This window comes from Monodelphis domestica, chromosome 3 (genome assembly GCF_027887165.1).
Source record: "Monodelphis domestica isolate mMonDom1 chromosome 3, mMonDom1.pri, whole genome shotgun sequence".
NCBI classification, from domain to species: domain Eukaryota; kingdom Metazoa; phylum Chordata; class Mammalia; order Didelphimorphia; family Didelphidae; genus Monodelphis; species Monodelphis domestica.
In genome coordinates this window covers 224815310-224835063 of record NC_077229.1, presented here as the reverse complement: position 1 = coordinate 224835063, position 19754 = coordinate 224815310, and the positions used below count along the sequence as shown (strand labels likewise).

The 19754-nt window shown below is 38.4% G+C and overlaps 1 protein-coding gene across 3 annotated transcripts in view; it reads left to right on the top strand.

Annotated features, from left to right (window-relative positions):
- The window catches only part of KCNG2 (potassium voltage-gated channel modifier subfamily G member 2), a 173001-nt gene that overhangs the window by 78778 nt on the left and 74469 nt on the right, over positions 1-19754 (top strand). The gene's annotated exons all lie outside the window — the stretch shown is intronic.

The following is a 19754-nucleotide window of genomic DNA, read 5'->3' as shown; positions in this document are numbered from 1 at the left end:
AGTACAGAATAGGCACTAAATAATCCTACTTCCTTTCCCTTCCCTCCCATATTCTCCAGAGGTCTCACCTTTTATTTTCAACAACTTGAAGGAGAAAAGAGCCTGATTTTTAAGAAGCTATAAGTTTATCCAGATTTAGCTGCAAACCCATTCTGCTCCAAATCATGGAGTTCCATCTGCTTCCTTTCTTCTTCAAGAAGACAGACAGCATCTTCCAATTTGGTTCTACCTGGATAGGGCCTGGGGGAGATGTATGTGTGTGAGTATGTTTCACACAGTACCGGCCAATTAGCACATGAACTTGTGTTTCAAGGGGCAAGGGCTACGAGTTAAATAGACACCTCCTTTCCCCCTTTCTCCTCACCCCATTTCACCTTTACTTTAGGCATCTCTGGCACTGAGTATTTCACCAATAACTGGGGAAACACAGGCGTTACTGCTTGGATGACTTTAATACATTTATCACAACAGAACAAGGACCCAGCAGCTCTGCCAAAGTCCTTAAAATGTCAGCAATTTATGACATGCAATCAGCCTCATATAACCCAAGAACCAAATCATTATTAGAGAACAGATAGATAAGCCCATGGAAAATACCCTGTCCTTGCATCCTCTTGGAACAGCCTAGTCAAAGCTATTGTAAGTGAGAAGGCTTCAGCTCTGGCTGTAATTTGCACTTTAATTTAAATTTTAAGAAATTGGTTTGGCCTCCTTCATTGTTTGAGTACCTGATTACTGAACTACCATTTCCTGAAGCATTGACTGAGTCCAAGTTTCCAAATCTTCTGCTAAAAAGACACTTCCCATATTTGAATTTTCTAAGTAGTATGTTAATTCCTTTGTCCCTTTATTTACATAGAAATTCTACAAAGTAGCCTTTCCTGAGTATATCTTACTATTATGCACCAGAACTCTAAATCCTGTCATTTCCTTCCAGTTACCCACATATGTTGTTGAATTGTTTCAATTATGTCCAACTTTTTATGACCCCTTTTGGGATTTTCTTGGCAGAGATACCAGAATGGTTTGTCATTTCCTTCTCTAGCTCATTTTACATCTGAGGAAACTGAGGCAAGCAGGGTTACATGACATCCAAGGTCATACAGCTTTTAAGTGTCTGAGGCTGGATTTGAATTTAGGTCTTATTGATTTCTGGGCTGGCACTCTAGCCACTGCACCACCAGCTGTCCTGCCCATATAGTGTGAGTTAGTTCCATCTTTTGGTTCTCATGAATGTCTACTTTCCCCTAAAATTTTATAAACTCAAAGTTTGTAGCACACAAAATTTAAAAAAAAACTCATAAAGTATCTTTCTTTCTCTATAATAGTCATCCTTGTGAATAACTCCTTCTGAATTTTCCCTTATCTTTTAGCAGTTCATTGCTCTGGTGCAAAACAAACACCTTTTCTCTTTCACTTAGTTTATTCCATGGGCTAAGGATTCCTTCTCTTCTCACTTTTGCTTCTTGGAACCTCTGAGTCCATTAAAAAAATAAAATGAATCCTACCCATCTGTCTTAGAATTAATACAGTGTGTTGGCTCTAAGGGAGAAGAACAGATAAGGGCAAGGCAATGGAGATTAAGTGATTTAGCCAGGGTCACACAGCTAGGAAGTGTCTGAGGCCAGATTTGAACCCCGGACGTCCCATCTCTGGGCCTGGCTCTCAAATCCACTGAATCACCCAGCTGCCCCCTCTGAGTCCTTTTAATACCCAGCTCAACACTACTTCCTTTAACAAGCCTTTCCTGATTCCCTAAATTTTTAGTGAACCTTCCATGCAAAATGATTGTGTTTATTTTGTAGATATCTTGTATTGAATTATGGTGAATGAATGGGTTATATGTCCATCTCTCTTCCCTTACCCCCAGAATGTAGGCTGCTAAAGGGCAGGGAATGTCTCACATTTGTATTCTCGGAGAGTAGCAATGTCCGGCATATAGTGGCCATTTACTAAAAAGTTCATTGATTGATTGTAGAAGCCTCTTCCAACCTAGTGGGCATTTCAACATGAATATTTGGGGACAGCTGGTGCCTTCAGCATTTCAACTAGTTTACCTTTTTTTTAACCAAGATACCCCAAAGAGCAGCTTTTCTAAAAATGTCTTTCATTCTCTGTACATATTCTTCCTAGCCATCTGCTAGCAACCTGTGGTCATCGCCTCCAAGGTAAAGCTTATGGTGATTATTCCCCGAGATTCCTTAACTCATTAGAGGTCAGTAGGACCAAGAGAATCTCTTTAGTTTATTTTTATACTCCCAAGGTTGGAAAAGTGATAATGAGGCAAATTCTTACAGCCAGAGCTCTTTCTACTGAAGTCTCATCTGCCATTGAAAAACAGTCCTTCCTCAAGAGTGGCCAACTATAAAAGATCAATGGATTTTTTTTTTAATGTTTGCTTTTTCTTTTCATCAGAAACCATTTATTGAAAGCATATTATGTGCCAAGCACAGTGAAAGCACTAGGCATGCAAATACAAGCAGGCAAGATAGTCCTCAACCTCAAGGAGCTGACATTCTAATAGGAAGAAATATCACAAATACATTAGTGGTAACCAATGTGGTTCTTATGTTCTTAGAGTTAGTACTAAATATTAATTCCAAGGCAAAGGAATGGTAAGGACTAGGCAATGAAGGTTAAGTGGCTTGCCCAGGGTCATATAACTAGGAAGTGTCTAAAGTCTGATCTGACCCAGGACCTCTTGTCTATAGACCTGGCTCTCTACCAACTGAGCCACCTCGCTGCCCCTTCATTTACCTTTTTAAAATTCAATTTTATTTTATTTTCTGATCCACATTCTTTCTCTCCCACCACTTTCCTCTCCCTACATTGAGAAGTCATAAAAAACAAAAATCATTACAAACATAAATGGTCAAGCAAAACACATTCCCAAATCAGTCATATATATGCATGTAAACATATATACATATATACATATATAATACAGCTATGCACATGATGTATGTGTGTGTAAAATATGTATATATTTCAATATCTGTCATTATATATTAGTGTATGTCCATATTTTATAAGTACATGTATGTGATAAATGCATATAATCCATATATAAAAATTAATTTATGCACATACCTATATACTATGAAGGATGTCTATAGTCTGTATATATAATATATATATAGTAATATATGTGTGTGTTCACACATGTGTGTGAGTGTGTACCTGGTATATAGAGCAGCTAAGTGGGGCAATGCATGAAGCATTGGGCCTAGGATCAGGAAGACCTGAGTTCAAATATGGCTTCAGACATTTACTAGCTTTGTGACCCTGGGCAAGTCACTTAACCCTGTTTGCCTCAGTTTACTCATATGTAAAATGATCGAGAAAAGGAAATGGCAATCCACCCCAGTATCTTTGCCAAGAAAACTCCAAATAGGGTCACAAAAAGTTGCACACAACTGAAATAACAGAACAAATATGTGTGTGTGTGTGTGTGTGTGTGTGTGTGTGTGTGTGTACACACCTAAACATATATACCTCAACCTTTACCAAGAGTCCAGGAGCTTTCTACCTGGAGGTAGGCATGGTTCATCATGAGTCCTCTGGGGTTATTTATAGTTGGTCATTATGTTGATCATAGTTCTTTCAAAGTCTTTCAAAGTTGACTATCTTTAAAGCATTGTGATTATATGATTCTTTTCCTGGTTCTGCTTACTTCACTACATATCAGTTCATAAAATCTTCCCAAGTTTCTCTGAAACCATCCCTTTCATCCTTCCTTATTACACAATTATTTCCCATCACATTCATATGCCATAACTCATTCAGCCGTTCCATAATTGATGGACACTCTCTTAGTTCCCAATTCTTTGCAGCCACAAAAAGAACAACCCAAAGTAATTTTGTTCATTTGGCTCATTTTCCTTTTTTTAATCTTATTTGGACCACCGAACTAGTATTAGTACAGTTGGGTCAAAGGTTGTGCATGTGAATTAAGTTTGTCAATTATGTAGGTAGTTATAGATTTATTTTTTAAAGTCAATCTGGTCATATAAATAATAATTTAGGTTGATGCTCCAAACTTCTTTTCTTTAGCAATTAAAGGAAATAGATTTTACATTTATAAAACCCTTTTACAGGTAGAAGATGGGAGGAGAGAAGCTCTTATAACCTTTTAGTGTTTTTTCCTTTGTGTTTCTTTTTCATTTGAACTTGACACCTTGTAAACTATAAAACTTAAATATTTTCTAGATTCAGTCCATTAAAAAAGTAACTAGCTAAACAATTAAACCACTTCTTGGCTTTTTTAAAACAGTGCTGATTTGCTGCCAGCTATTTGGCTTTCACAATGAGTCACAGGAGCTGGATGACATGTGACAGGCTGCTTAGAAGAAGTCTTTCTGAAGTTCATGTGTCTTGAGCAGTGACAAGCACTAATGGAGCTCCTTAATTTGTATCCACATTAAAGCTGACATCCTAATTAAGTCTCCCCAATTGTTTTTTTAAGGATTTTAAAAGAAGGGGGAAGATGCTTTTTGTTAACAATTAGAATTGCCTTAATGTAGTTACAAAAAAGTTTCCCTCTTTTGACACTCTGTAACTAGTAATAGTTTGCTTTCATCTTTGCAGCATCTGTATTGATTGTTATTTTTGTGAGCCAAGGCAGAAAAGCACGGAGAGAAAGATCATTATCTTCACTTAGCGAGACAATTGGAACAATGTAGCTTTTGCTGCTCTAGCTAATGATATTGATGCATAAAACTACTTCTTTCTAAAAAGAAACGCTTCTCAGAGACCCAGTTTCTTTCTGTCTTTTTCTTTCATTTGACATAAAAGTTTCTCCCATCAAAGTCTTACCCAGTGGCAGCTTGATTCATTTAGGCACATGCATAATGAGATTCAATGAGCAAAGTGAAGGTCAGAAACCATAGTTATCCTTTTTCTTTCTTCCTTGACAAAGTAGTGGACCTATGGAGTAAATGTAGAGTCTGAGGGCTCTCCGCAGTTATTTGTTGGACAGGAGCAGTGGAAGTCTGTCCTTATTGGGAAACTGTCTTATTTATCTTAAGGTCTCCCTTTTGAGTCAAAGGACCTGGGTTAAATATGGCTTCTGTTACAGACTATGTGACCTTAGGAAAGTCATTTAGCCTCTCTGTCCATCAGTTTTCTCACTTTAAAAAAAATTGGTTGGACTAAATGAACTCTTAGGTACCTTTGAAATGGAAGCACATACTTTTATGAATATACCTCAGCAGTTCCTTTGTCATGAATTTCTTCAGATGTGCCCTAACAAATCAAATTCCATACCTCCTTATCATGAGTTCTAGTCCTATCTCTGTAATGATCAGAGATCAAGTCATTGTTAATTACTTGACTAAGCCTCCATTTATCCATCTGTAAAATGGTGATCTGACCAGGATATTCCAAGAAAAATATTATTTGGATGGTAAGCATGGATTAAAGAGTGATAACAGTGAAATGGAAAGATTGCTAGATATATTATTGGAGTCATCTTACCCTTTAAGCCTGGTTTGTGATCTTGACTCTGCCATTTACCTAGTTGGTAACTGTAGGTGAATTGCTTAAAAGTCTCTAAGCCCCTATTTCCTCATCTATAAAATTAGGTGGTTGAACTAGGTGATCTCCAAGATTCTTTTGCACTCTAAATCATGAATAGAGAGATGAACCCCACTAGATACTAGAGAGCCTTGAAGGGATTCATTCACCCTGGGAAAATGACATATTACTTCCTACTCAGTAGCAGGACCTAACTCAATAGAATTTGCATATAAACATTGCCCTCATCTTTTCAAACTAAATGATGTCCATGTTATTGCTTCTCTCCTCACAAAACAAAAACACTGTTCATAAGAACAGTTAATTTAAAAAATATGCTTAGGGGATGTTAAGAAACATAATATAGAGAGGAGAAAATTAACTTCTTTAGCTTTTAAAATAGGAAACACTTAGCAGAGAGATACTTAAGATGGAATATTGAGTGGCTTGGGTTATATCCAGTTCTCCCATTGCCCCCATGGCTATATTATTTTAAAAAGTATTTCAAACACTTCAAGGAATATTGAAGTATTGGTAGAGTGGTAAGACCTACCAGAATTTGCCTTTGAGAAATCAAGGCTACTTTCACCAATGTTCTCATTCTTCATGTATGTTTTAGTTTTCCATTCAAGGTATAAACTCATTGACTATCTCCTAAGAAAAATAAGAAAGTGAAATGCTTTAAAATTAAAATACTATAGGGGGTAGCTGGGTGGTTCAATGTATTGAGAGACAGGAGGTCCTAGGTTCAAATTTGGCCTCAGACACTTCCTAGCTGTGTGACCCTGGGCAAGTCACTTTACCCCAAATGCCTAGCTCTTACCACTCTTCTGTCTTGGGACCAAAAATATAGTATTGATTCCAAGACAGAAGGTAAGGGTTTAAAAAAATTAAAATGCTATATACTGGGTAAATCCTAGTACTATGCTTCTCTATATCTTCCCAGATTATAATCTACCTACCTTAACTAAAGACCCTTATTATAACTTTAAAAAATTATATATGGTTATCATAAATAATGTTTAAAACTTTGGTTATCATAAATAATGCTTAAAACATCTTCCCTTTGTGAAAAAAATCACTCTTATCATTCTTATTTTCTCATTTTAATCAAAATTGCTTAAATAATTTGCCCAAGTTTAATCAGAGATATTATCTCATAATTGAGAGGTGATTGGTTCAGGTCATTGGGGCATATACCAAATTCTAAGTGCCCCACAAAGAAATGAAGTGGCTCTTCCATCTTTTCCTCATCTCCAAAATGAGGGTTAGATAGCCTCCAATATTCCTTATAGCCCTAACTCGAAAATCATATGACATTAGGAATTTTCCTGTCTTTTCCTGTTTATATTCACTGTCAATGTCCTAGTGCAAACTGCCATTCCTATCAGATTGGATGATTTTAATAGATAGATTCTCAATTTTTTTCTAATTTCACCATTATTTAGTCACTCTAATTATTCCTTTCTTGGGCACCAAAGTTATTTTTCTTAACAAAAAGATCTATTTATGGTACTCCTCTGCTCAAAAATCTTCATTGATTCCCCAATCTGAAGTCAGGAAAGCCCAGGTTCAACTATAGCCCCAGACACTTGGTAGCTGTGTGACTATGGGCAAGTAATTCAACCTAGTTGTGTCTCAATTTTTTCATCTATAAAATGTAGATAATAATAGCATCTATCTACCAGAGTTGTTGCAGGGATGAAAAAAGATGCCATATGTAACACACTTTATAAACTAAACCTATATAAATGCTAACTATTATTGTTGTTTTTATAAGGGGATTTCAGAACCTAGAACAAAGCATATGGGCAATAGAGAACTATTGAGTTTTAGACATGTGTCAGAAATATATCCAACACTAGTATACTCATAGTTCAGATTCAATTTGGGATGAAATGAGGTACTCACAACACATTGAACATTTAACAAAGGAGTTTTGCTTTGCCCTGATTCAACAAGATTATGCAACAAGGACACATTGGCACTTAGCTCCTCTGCACATGGTCTTTTTTGTATCTATCTGGTATCTATCTGGTACATCATCGGGATATTGTGACTTGTTTTGTCTTAGGCATCCACCATATTTGAGAGACCCAGACTCCATGTGGCTAGAACTTTTTATTGCCCTAAATGATGAGGAAGCTGCATCAGGGAAGCTGAGATCAATCAAGTCTCAGGAGTAGCACTGTCCTGAGCCAACCCAATGTTGGTTCTGGGTTGAGGAGGAAGGAATTTGTATCAGGGAAATTCTGGCCCTATCACAAAAAAAGTTCATCTGATACACACTAAAATATAATCACTGTTTGTCTTCAGGGTAATTAGATAATTTCCTGTAGAATGATGTCCAGGCTTTTTTTTTTTTGTCATGTTCTTCTGGTAGTCCAATGATTCTTAAGTTGTCTCTTCTGAACCTGTTTTCTAGATCTTCTGTTTTGTGGATGAGGTGTTTCATATTTTCCTCAATTTTTTCATTCTTTTGTTTTTGTTTTATAGTTTCCTGCTGCCTTGTGAGATTGTTGCTTCTAGTTGTTGTATTCTAGTTTTTAAAGACTGAATTTCATCCCTGGCATTTTGGTCATCCTTATCCTTCTGGTCTGATTTTCTTTGGAGGTCATCTTTCAGCTTCTTTGCCTTATATTTTATCTCCTTTGCCTCATTTTCAAAATGATTAATTTTGGCTTTCAAGACACTACTTTCTATTTCTAGATGATTTATTTTGCTTTTTAAGTTCTTTTCCCAGTTGTCTTCAGCCTCTCTTAATTTTTTTTAATTGCATTTTGAGTTCTTCCAAAGCCTGTGTCCAATTCACTGTATTTTCTGTGTTTTCGCTTGGTATACCTTGATCTTCCTCTGTTCCATTTGCTCTTTGTTCGGCGCCTGGATAGAAGCTGTCGATTGTAATTTCTTTATTCTTTTTCTGTTGCTTACTCATATTTTCCCCTTCTTTCCCCCCTATAGTTGCCTGTAGTCTTGCTCCTCTCATTATGTGCTAGATCTGTGGATTTGGGCTATTCTGTCCTGAAGGGGCTTCTTCTCTGTTCTGCTATTTGATCAGGTGGTCTGATCTTCCCCAGCTGACAGAAGCTGAGAAGGAAGTGGGTTTCCTGCCCTGTGGTAAAGGTTTTTGCCTGTAGTTTGTTGCCCCTTTGCCCCTTGGAGCTCAGTCAGGGAGGCTCTCAGATCAGTCTGTGGGAGAGGGGTATTGGAGCTTGAGCTTCTCTGCCTTCTGAAGGCTTCTTAGCTTCCCTATTGATGAGATTGAGCCAGGGCTAAGGAGTTGATCTGCAAAGCTGAATGTGCCCTTAGGCTAAAACCTCCAGAAAAGGGATGATTGGTATAGAGCATCTTGGCTGTGACTAGGCTGCCTGCTCTATGCTTTTCCTCCAGCTGCCTCTATGCTTTCTGTGTTCTATGCCCTGAACCTGGCACAGCTTTGCCAGCAAGGTACTCCCTCTAGACTAGTGCCCTTGGCTGCCCAGATATTCTAGCCCCCACTGGAGGCTCAGCACTGTAGGTGGGGGAGGGGTCCTGGGACCTTCCTTCTTCCTTCCCCTTAAACTCAAGTGTTCTAGAATTCAGACTTCTTTGGGGAGCATACTTTTTAAGTTGGGTCCAGGAGGAGGGTTCTCTAGCTCTGTCCTGTTGTTAGATTTGGTTTTCAGTACCCTCAAAGCATTATGTTTTGGATCAGTGAGGAAGGGTTTATGGAAATCTGAACTGTTGCTATCTCTAAGCTGCCATCTTCACTTCAGGGTAATTAGGAAAAGTGGTAAATAGTTAACAAAAATTACTTTTGTATTATATAGCAATATCAAAAATTTCTGTGGTCAGCTGGGGAACTGAGATGAGAAAAACCAGGCAGAACAGAAATCATCTTTAAAGTCTGCTTAACTTCTCCAGTGTTTGTCCAGGGGGATCCAAGCATCCATTTATTCCTGTGTCTTCAGCAGAATAAAATCACAACTGAAATGTTTTAGAATGCCCTGGCTAATAAAGCCCCATAGGTTGGTGAATTCCAGGGTCCTATGGCATGCTTGACTTAACAAAGGGAAGTAAGCTTCCTCTCTGATGTGGTATTTGAACTCCTTTTATAGAAAACAGAAAATGAAGTAGTTCTTGATTCAACTCCCATTCCAGGAAGCTGATTGAGCAGGCAGAAGAGCCATGACTTTTCTGGAGGGAGGCAACAATTAAGGTCTAAAAATTCTCATTTTCCCTTTTGCTCACCAGAGCTACTTCTCACTCTACTAGATGACAATGAGAGGGGTCTCTAAGGGCTTAATAAGGAAAACTACTTGACCTCTTCTTATCTCAGCTAGAAGAAGGAGGCTAAGCCCATATGTTATAATGCTTCTTTCCTACTCACCATTTTTTTAATTAAAAAAAATTTACTTTCTCTTACTTTCCATCCTAGAATGCATACATTGTATTGGTTCCAAGGCAGAAGAGTGATAAGAGTTTGACAATGGTAGGGCAAGTAACTTGCCCAGGATCACACAGTTGGGAAGTATCTGGGCTCAAATTTGAACCCAGGATCTCCCATCTCTGGGCCTGGTTCTCAATCTACTGAGCCAACTAGCTGCCTCTCACCATTTCTTCTCTCTCTCTCTCACACACACACACACACACACACACACAGGCTACAAGTGAAAGTAGTTTCATATGACATAAATTAGGGATTGATTTTGAGTTTAGAAGCAAATATAATTCTGGAAGTGGGAGTTGGAGGAATAGTTTAGATAACACAAATTCCCTATACTAAAGGAATAGGAGTGTTATGGTTTTAGAAGGTTGGAGGGAATAGAAAACTTTGGGAACTACAAGGTAACTGAAGGGAAGAACAAACTCAAGTAGAAGATAAGGGATTTTAATTCAATTTGGGTGTGGTTTTGGATAATCAAAAGCACCCATGAGGGTACTGGACCTCCACTTAAGTAGCTAAGGAGATGTGCTAATTGCAGAGATTATTTGTGCCAGTGGGTGCCATCTGTAACAGACTATTTGGATAACTGAGAGAATAGGTGCCAGGATACAAGAGAATCTTAAAAGATACCAATAGAGATGATATTGGTTAGAATCTACTAAAATATAATTTAACAGGGATAAATGTAAAGTCATATTTGGATTCTAAAAAAAATTAATTTAACAATATAAGATAGGAAACATATGGCTAAACAGAAGCTCATTTGAAAAAGATCTGGAGTTTTTAGTAGACTACAAGCTCGGTATGAGTCAATTGTGATATGTGTGGCCAAAAGGAGTAAATGCATTCTTAAGTTATATTAAGAGAGGTTTGGTGTTCAAGACTAGGGTGATAGGTTCTACTTTTCTCTTCCTTGATCCAACCACATTTTAGATACTTTATATAGTTTGAGGCACCACATTTTAGGAAGGACAATTATGAACTAGAATTCAGGGCAGAGGGACTAGAATAGTAAAGGTTCTTCTGAATATCCTGTATGAGGATCAGGTGAAATAACTGGGTATAGTTAGTCTGGAGAAGAAAAAATTTGGAGGGTGCATGTTAGCTATCTTCAGGTATTTGGAGGATCATTATGGACAAGAAAGATTAGATTTTTTTCTGCTTGGATAATAACAATCAATGTAGCACTTACTATGTACCTTCACTGGTCAGTCATGACTGACTCTTTTTGGGTTTTTCTTGACAAAGACACTGCCATTTCCTTCTCCAAATCACTTTATAGATAAGGAAAATGAGGCAGAGTTAAGTGACTTGCCCAGGGTCACACAGCCAATGAGTGTCTGAGGCCAGATTTGAACTTAGGTCTTCCTAACTCCAGGCCCAGTGCTCTATCCACTGTGCCACACTAGCTCCCCTATTTTGTACTAGTATTAGTTGTATTAGTACTTTGTACTAATTGCTTTATGAACTAAGTGTGGAAGTTGAAGAGAGATAGATTTAAGCTATATGGAAAGAAAAGCTTCCCCTCAAATGGAATGGACTCAGTCGGGGGCAATAGATTCCCCATCACAGGAGTTCTTCAAGTAAACACTGGATGCCAACTTTTTTGGACATCATAAAAGGAATACAAGTTCAGGTGCCAGTTGGACTTAATGACCTCTGCAATATCTTCCAACTCTGAGATTCTGTGAAGAGTTCCAAAGATGAACTTCACTTGAATCAAAGCCAGCTTCCCTGTCTAGTAGAGGCCAAGCAGGGCTGTCATTTAACTCATCAATTCTCTTTCATTGCCTTGTCTGGAGCCTAGACAGAAGGACCTTACATAACTGAGGCTATTTCAGGTCAGTGGCCCATCCTTATCTAAACGTTAGTACCCAGACTGCCTCCCTCTCATATGGGGCCCTCAGAAAATCCATCTCATGTTCAAGGTATTCTGTGAGTCTATGTATGTTCAAAACCATAGATTACAAGACACCACTAAAATATTTACTAGTCAGTCAAAAGCCACATTTAGCTTAAAGGCATTTAATAAAATAGATTTAAATATATTATAAATATATTTATGAATATGTAAATAGAAATAAAATAGATTTAAATATATTATAAATATATATATGAAATATAAATATATTTCAAGGAAAGTAGAAACAGAATATCTCCTCCACCTATACTGGGGCATCCTCTCAAACAAACACACAAAGCACCAGTGGAAAGAGTTGACACACCTAGGGGAAGCAGGTAGAGGGGCATACATGGCTTTTATGTACATAGCCAGGACACCTTTAGTTCCACTAAAGCCTGATGCCAATAACATTGAACTCTTCTTATCTAGCCTGCTCCCTACTAGACTCATGAGTAATATAATGTTTCTCAAGCAGTGCTTCTCTGATCTTAAACTTCTCTATCTAGGACTAAATCTCTATTGTCGTAGACAATTATTTGACTTGGGGTCAGAAATGCCTTGCATCTCCCACTTAATTTCCTTATGATAATGTCTGAGATTCTTCAATTTTTGAGATTCTATGTCTGAAGTTCTTCAGTTTTTGAGGTTCATATCTGAGGTTCTTCAGTTTTTCCTGAGATTCTTTGGTCTCCTGTGAAAATAAAATGGAAGGTAAGGAAAAAAAATAATTTGTTGAAAATTCTTGTTTTTATTATGTATATGTGGTTGGCATCAACATTTTTAGACTCTGAGCCATTCTGTGTAAATCATAGTACTCTACACACTGAGCAATTAATATTTGTGAATTGCTTGAAGGGAGTGTTTGGTGGCATAATTAGGAGTCAGAGAAATAGTAGAGAAGCAGTGTAGTACAATAGAAAGAGGACATCAGTCTAACCTCTACTTTCTACCTTTTTAAATAGTAATTTTATCTCTCTATGCCTCACTTTCCTCATCTGTAATATAGAAGATTGGTTTAGATATTCTCTGAAATCTCTTCCACCTCTAGTTCTGTGTCCCTGTAATCCTTTGTAGCAAATAAAAATAAAAAATCAGCACCACAGTTATAAGCATTTAGTAGTGGAGAGACAGACAGACAGACAGACAGACAGACAGACAGACAGACAGACACACCGGTTGATTGATTTCAGCCTTACTATAACTGATTCTCTATTTGGCTGGTGGTTAAGGCCAGGCTGAGGAGGTGAGGCTCACCATAGATCAAGAGCCAGGCTAAGGGAGGAGCACAGAAAGAAAAACATCAGTCCCAAGGCAGGTAAGTAAGCCAAGAGAGGAACTGGTCTTCCTGCCCAGGTTTAAAAAAACCTGTCTTTGATCAATGGCTTTCAAAGGTCATGACATTTGTCCCTCTATGGCAATGTCATGCTAGCTCCAGTACATTGACACTAGGGATGCCCATGCTGATGCCAGGGGATTCCAGGAAATGCCAGCATCAGGCCATTAGATATGATGTTACTCTGTGGCACCTGTGTCTCATTGTTGGGATACTGTTGCTGAGGGATGGAGGTATTTTACATCACACAACTCTCCCATTCTGATTTTCTGGGAGACCAGCACGTTAAGTCTCCCCACTTTTGGTTCTCCAGATTAACATGTCGATCTCCCCAATAAATCATTCCACAAATGGGAGTCTATACCTTTAGGATTTTCTCACTAGGGGGTATAAATATAGAAAAGATATTGTACATTTCATGGATGGAATTACAATAATTTTGGAAATAAAAGATAAAGAAAGTAAAAATGATTGATAGGTAGATTGACAAAAAGCAGCTTAAGGGGCACTCCCCATCAGTATTAGTGTTTCAGGATAAATGGCAGGCTCAACCCCTTCTCCCCCTCAGTTCAGTTCATTATATCCCAAAATTCACTCCAAATCTGATGTAATCTTTGTTTTCTTTTTTTTTAAACCCTTACCTTCCGTCTTGGAGTCAATACTGTGTATTGGCTCCAAGGCAGAAGAGTGGTAAGGGCTAGGCAATGGGGGTCAAGTGACTTGCCCAGGGTCACACAGCTGGGAAGTGGCTGAGGCCAGATTTGAACCTAGGACCTCCCATCTCTAGGCCTGGCTCTCAATCCACTGAGCTACCCAGCTGCCCCCTAATCTTTGTTTTCTGCAAGCATCCTTAGGATACAGCATCTTCTCCAAAAGACCTGCTTTCCCGGTCCAGGGTTTTGGGGATTATCTTTTCCTAAAATTACTTTAAAAGATAATTTAAAAGACTGTGGACTTTTAGGATAATTACACACATTCTAGCTCAGAATCATTTGACTCCATGATAGCTACAATATACTGGCCCTATGGTAAAAGGCACAGAAACAGGGAAGGTATTTCTCAGGGAGGACCCTAAGCCTATCTTGGTAGAGCATCCAGAATATTCTGCAGAAGTTTCTTGCTCTTTGCCATCCAATTTCACAAGTTAGTCGAGTACCACTTACCTATAGACTACAGAACTGCAAATAATGTAGCTATGTTTTTAGTGTAAGAATTCTGTTGATAATAAAACTTTCTCCCAGTCCTTGTTAGTGGAGTGATGTTGCACAATACCCTAAAATGAAGCCCGCTTCCCCTCCCTGTGGGACTTTACCCCTAGGGATTCACCTTCTTCTCATCCTAGCTTAGAGTTGTGAGGTTGCCTTAAGCCATTATAACACAAACTTAAGTGGATGCACCATTTTAAAATTATTGGCTCATTTTTAGGTTTGCTGTGTTATTTATCAGTTTGGAAGTTCTGCCACAAACAGTCCCAATCAATGTGGATAGATTGGGTTTTTCTTGGACATGGGCACCATTAAGGGTAGAGAGTTAAACTGTGTAGCCTTCCCTGAGAAACATTCCCCACCCAACCTCACACCACCCCACAAAAAAAAAAGCAAGAAACCTCTCATCAGGCTAAATCTGGCAATGTTAAGTGACTGAGTACCCACTGAATAGTGTATACATAAAGGACATCAACCACTCTGTAGGATGCCTGTTATTTGGTGCCCTAGAAATAGGATCCAGGTTCTTGAATGGAAGAATTAATGAAAGGCGGCACGATCAGAGTGCCAGAGCTAGGAGCGTGACAGAAGAAGAGAGAGTTGGCTATGTTGCCTGGTTTGGGGCACAACACCTGCCCATTTTGATTTGCATGTCTTTAAGTGATGAAGTGTTCCCAGCTCCTTCTGGGTCTATGGAAATGTGAAATGTTGTTCTTATAGAATAGCATTGGTTTGGGGGCTTTTCTATAATTTTCTTTTTCTGTTTATAACTCCAAACAACAGAATGGAGCTAAGAGCTTTGCCCGTGAGGATTCTCTTCTCATGCCTGCAATATTGTGGGATAAGAGCATTTAACCAAAAGTCATAACCTGTATTGGTGACATCAGACTGGGCCATGGAATATGACTGTAACATCACAGGGGAAGGATTATGATTTTATTTGGGGAAGGAGCAGCAGAAAGAGATAAAGTTCTTTAGTAATAAAAGCCCTTGCTATTGTCAAGCACATGTGACTCACTGAGATACGAAAACAAGAGAAAAAAGAGAAAAATGAAGCTGCTTTTTGGATTTGCGAGGTCTACCACAAGCCTTCATTTTCCTTCTGTCAACAGCTACTCTATCAGATATATCTAGGAATAACAAATAATTCCATCTCAGGCCAGTCTAGGGGTTTTATTGCTGCAATAAAGTATTCTTGAGTCTGTCACAGAAGGCCACCCACTGCGTCTGCAGCCTGAGAGACACTATAACTAAAATATTTTGATCCCTCTATGATGAGTGGCCCAACTTATAGCTTAGTTCCATCTTTCCAAGGTGGGACCTGAATAAGCAAAGAATTAACCTACTACCTGTTTTAGTCCAATCTCATCATTCCATTAGTGGACAGAATTCCATGTGTAGAAACACCTTTCATCAATAAAGATCAGCAACATACCTGTATTGCCTAACCGGGGACACCAAGTTTGATCAATTTGCTCACAGTCACACAATGATTATGTATCAGAGGCATGTTGACTTGGAAAATTACGTTGGAGATGAATTTGTCTTACAATCAGAGAGATTCCTTGAGAGAGAAAAGGTTATGCATACATGTGGGGCTAAGACCCTCCCAAAAAAGGAAGTCATCCATTGAGGAGGCTATAAGAAGGAATTTTAAAAGTTAAAATTCTAAGTAGTAAGGGGGTCATGGGTTTGGCATCAGTTCTTGAAGAGCTGAGGATATCCAAGGAGGAAAAGGGATTAGAAGCACCTAATATCAACTCCAAATGTTCATTTGTATATCAGCTATTCATCCTAGGATATCGGAATCATTAGAATGCATGGTTGGGCATGATCTGTTCTACTAATCTCATCAGGGAGACCAGAAATTCTAGAATGGAAGCCATGGGCTTCGATGGATGGACTTTGCAGGGATTCTTGACAATCATACTGTACATAATTCTAATTCAAATATCTACAGTTATACCATAGTCTGTTTTAAATACCCCCAGTTAACAGACAAAACTTACACTCAAGTCTCCAGACTCTCAGACAAGCTCTTTCATTACTATGACATGCTGCCTGGTACTTTCATATTTGAGCCTAATGGCAATCCTATGAGAGATACTTCAGTGCCTTAAAAAAAAAAAAAAAAAAGTCTATGATGCCATCAAGGTGGCTATTCTATTTACTTCATGCCTTTGTAAATTCTTTTCAAGAATTTCTGTGACCCAAAATATTCATAACCTGGTGGGCAACTTTTTGGCATTGAACCTTTTCTGAACTTTAACCAGGTTGGTTCTCTTATCATGGTCACAGAGTCCTTCGATAGGACCATAAGGGAAACTCCCTGAGATCAGGGTAGAATATACCAGAGATTGTTTTCCAGTGGCATGACTTTTGGAACCCAGAGTCATTGCCACATCATGAGGACATTCCTGAATAGAAATTAATAGAAGGTGAGAGGGTGCCCTATCATTATCTACATTCTACAAAAGAGAACTAGAAACATTGCTATTGTTATTTAGTTATTTCAGTCATGTCTGACTCTTTATCGCTCCATTTAGAGTTTTCTTGACAAAAGATAAAGTTGTTTGCCATTTCCTTCTCCAGTTCATTTTACAGATGAGGAAACTGAGGCAAACAGGGTTGAGTGATTTACCCAAGGTCACATAACTAGTAAGTGTCTGAGGTCAGATTTGAACTCATGAAGATGAATCTTCCTAATTCCAAACTTGGTGCTCAATCTACTGCACCACCTAGCTGCCCTAAATAGAAACTGGGAGTTTGTTCACTCAAAATCAGCTAATAAGCATCATCATCAGGATGTACACTGTGATCTCCTGATTCCAAGTCCAGTGTTTTTCCCATGCTATTACCCCATAGTTCATAGTCTCTCATACAATATCAACTCAGCTAACATGCAAATTTAATTTAGTGACATATTGGACTAACTCCACTCAGCAAGTCATGTGCATTTCCTGCATTCCAATTTGCTGAGCAGCGCCTGAAGGCAAGGGGAGAGAGGCAAGTCTCATGTGGGGACATATTTTTTGGGACCAGAACTGTCCAGTGAGAACATATACAGTAACAGAAACATTGTCAGAGAAAGAACTAATAAATAAGTAGAAATAAGTAAAATGTGATTTTGTGTGTACATATGTCTTTTTGTCAAATGATGCCTTCCCTAGTGGGAGCAGGGGAGGGAAGGAGATGCCTGGGAATTTTAATGTCACAAATAAACATAAATAAATAAATTTGTAAAAATTTAATGCCATTAGCTAACTACCATATGACAGGCAACACTCAGAGTCAGGAAGAGTCAGAAAGACCTGAGTTTAAAAAAAGGGGTGGGGCACAGCTATATGACTCAGTGGATTGAGAGCCAGGCCTAAGAGATGGGAGGTCCTGGGTTCAAATCTGACCTCAGACACTTCCCAGCTGTGTGACCCTGGGGAAGTGACTTAACCCCCATTGCCTAGCCCTTACTAGTCTTCTGCCTTGGAACCAACACATAGCATTGATTCTATGATGGAAGGTAAGGGTTAAAAAAAAAAGACCTAAGTTCAAGTTCATATATTTATTAGGCATGAGTCCAAATAAGTCATTTAATTTCTCTTTGATGCAGTTTCCTCATCTGTAAATTGGGAATAATAATAGCACCTGCCTCCCAATATTGTTGTGAAAGTAAAATGGAATAACATATGTAAAGAACTTTGCAAGCTTTAAAATATAAATGCTAACAAAACTTTAAAGAATAATAAACTGCCATATAAATGTTAAAAATGCAAAATAAATAAGAGCCCTTTAGAGGTAACAAAGAACTTGACCAAAATTCTTGTTTGAATCACATAATAACTCTACGAGGTAGATGCTGCTATTGTTTCCATTTCACAAATGAGGAAACTGAGGCAGAAAGTCGGTAAGTGATTTGCCCAGGATCATACTGCTGGTAAATCTTGCTGAATCTAAGATCAACACTCCAGCCCATCTTCCACTACAGGCTGGTTCTCACAGTATTTTCCTCCATCTTCCCTTTCTTCATTTATAGAAAAATGAAGGTTTTGCCCAACAAACTATGGAGCAATTATTTAATGTCATCAAGATAAAAATGGAGAAAAGGTTGCCTTGTTACTCATTAGACCATGCTGAGCTACCATGCAAAAGGAAATGAAGGAGCCATCTTGTATTGACATTAGTGGAATTCCCATGGACTTCTAAGACTCCATAAAATCATAGAAATAGAGATGAAAAGGCCATATAATCCACCCCCTTCATTTTACAGTTGAGGATACTGAGACCCTCAGAGTGGAAGTGAGTTTAAATGATTTTGCCCAAGATCTCATGGGACCTAATCAAGTTTCTACTTTACAGCAATATCTTCCATTTGGATACAGAGCGAGTTTGAGAGAAGGACAGAGGAAGGCTATAGTCACCTAGCTCACCCCATCCTCCCCACCACAAGTATGATGATAAAATGTCACATAAGTAACCATAGAGATATGAATGAAGGCAGAGTACAAGTAGACAGAAAGACATTCTTTGCCCTTGATAATGATGATGATGATGATGATGATGATGATGATGATGATGATGGTGTATCTCTAGTGCCAGGTACTATGTTGAGGACTTTATCATTATTATCTCATTTGATCCTCATCACAACCCTGTGAGGTAAGTGCTAACTTTATGACCCTTTTGCAGATAAGGAAATTGTCACAGTGTAGAAGACTGATCCAAGGTCATTGAGCTAATAAGTATCAGTCACTGGATTTTAACTCAGGTCTTCCTGACTCCAGGTCCAAAGCTCAAGTTTACATTCTAATGCAGGAGAGAACACATAAAGACAGAGGTACCCAGGCAGGCACATAGCAAAGGAAGTGCCAGTGAAAGACCATATTCACCAGTGCAGCCTAATTTTCAGGGAATATTCTGGAAGAGAACATTTGTTTTTGTTTTAAACTGGTGACTAACGCAATTAAAAGTTAATGTCAATAAAACTGTGCATTATTGATGCCTTAAAGGGCTTTTGGTATTCTCAGTAAACTCCCAGGCAGAGCTGAAATGTTTATTTCCAGAGGAGGACAGGTTGATCCAGGATGAACATTTTATTGCCACAACTTCATTCTTGAGCTCTTTGATGCCTTGGTGAGAGGTACTTGAGAACTATTAGGAGAGAGATGGACAGATATTTTTATTTCAGCAAATAACTAATTTATTCTTTTTATCTAGTGGTTGTTGCTGTGTTGCTTGGAGACAGCAATGTCAAAAAAAAATTGTTGAATACCTGCCTATATTCTGACTGGTAATGAGAACAGATTGTGTGTGTGTGTGTGTGTGCGCGTGTGTGTGTTTGTTTGCGTGTTTGCCAACCTCTCAGAGAACAGTTTGTCT